Source organism: Crotalus tigris, unplaced genomic scaffold, assembly GCF_016545835.1.
Source record: "Crotalus tigris isolate CLP2741 ecotype Arizona unplaced genomic scaffold, ASM1654583v1 scf7180000018701.437623, whole genome shotgun sequence".
NCBI classification, from domain to species: Eukaryota; Metazoa; Chordata; class Lepidosauria; order Squamata; family Viperidae; genus Crotalus; species Crotalus tigris.
Window position 1 is genome coordinate 67,015 of NW_024097155.1, and position 1,719 is coordinate 68,733.

Consider the following 1,719-nt stretch of genomic DNA (forward strand, 5'->3'; position numbering starts at 1 on the left):
AGAAGAAGAAGAAGAAGAAGGAAGAAGAAGAAGAAGAAGAAGAAGAAGAAGAAGAAGAAGAAGAAGAAGAAGAAGAAGAAGAAGAAGAAGAAGAAGAAGAAGAAGAAGAAGAAGAAGAAGAAGAAGAAGAAGAAGAAGAAGAAGACATACCCACATAGCTCACAATGAGCTAAAATCTTGTAAGGGCTTTAAAAAGAACTAATTATCTGGCACAATAAGAAGATGTAACAGACCTTGGAGCTGAAAGCAATGTCAGCCAATATCTAAGAGTACAGGGCCGTGTCCTTGTTTCTTAGCTGCAAGTTCAATCACTTGCGAGATAAGGAATTCAGCTGGGGTCATCATGTCCTTTCTTTGTGTGATCAAACAATCTGTAGCCAATCTTTTCCCTGTAATGGCTTCTTGCATTCCCCGATGACTAAGGACACTTCTCCCTCCACTTTGAAACCAATTTTTGTCCTTCACTTGCAAGTAAATGCAAATGTAAGCATATTTGTATAATTTGTATTTGGGAATGGCTATCGGCTGTTTCTACATTCAGCCAGAAGGTTGACTCAGCCTTCCATCCTTCCGAGGACCCAGATTGTTGAGGGAAATATGCTGATTCTATAAACTGCTTAGAGAGGGCTGTAAAGCACTGTGAAGCGGTATATAAGTCTAAGTACTAGTGCTATTACTCTTCCTTCCTTCCTTCCTTCCTTCCTTCCTTCCTTCCTCCCTTCCTTCCTTCCTTCCTTCCTTCCTCCCTTCCTTCTTTCCTTCCTTCCTTCCAAGGTGAGTAAAATGAGGACCCAGAATGTTGGGGGCAAATATGCTGATTTTGTAAACTGCTAGAGAGTGTTGTAAAGCACTATGAAGCGGTATATAAGTCTAAGCGCTAGTGCTATTCCCTCCAGTTTGCCTTTTCAACTCTCAAAATAGACCTTGCTTATGTTTTTCTCCCTATTCCTGTAAATTATGAGACAGTATAAAGAGCATTTCTGGAAAGAAGGTGTTAGCAAGATGAGGAAATCTGTGTCTTTGTTTTGACATCTCCTTTTTTCTTCCTCTTAAACCATGCCCACATTTTTTCAAAGAAAAAAGAGACATGCTGTTTGAAGAATAGTTAAAGCATACCTTCTTAAAGTGTTTGTCTTTGTTTTTAAATGGGATAACATTGCTTCTCAACAACGTGACATCTCCTTGTTATTACGATGAGAATACACGAAATCATAAAAATGAAACTTTTTTCAGAGACTCTTCAGCTCTGAACTTTGCTCAGAGACACACGTAGTGCTTCAGTTTTCCTTTTCAAGGAGAACCAATATTTTAATCTCGACATAAATGTAAACATTAATATTTGCAAACACTGTTGAGGTTCTAACTTAGGAGTTTGCAACTGGGAGAACTGGAGACAATTCTTGTCCTCCTGATACTGATAGAAGAGAATATTGTAGCTCAAGGTTGAACTGTGAGGTCCTTGATGACCTCTGAGTTGGGTGGTTTTCTTAGCCTCTTCCTCCTCCTCCTCCTCCTCTCAATTTTTCTAAAATAATTGTGCTATCCCAATCAAGCCTATAACACAAGTGTGATGACTGAGTTGTTCTTTTATTTAACAGAATAAGAGAGTTGGAAGGCAACATTGGAGGTCTTCTAGTCCAATCCCATGCTCAAGCAGGAAACCCTAAACCATTTCAGACAATTGGTTGTCCAATCTCTTCAAGAAGACTTCCAGTGATG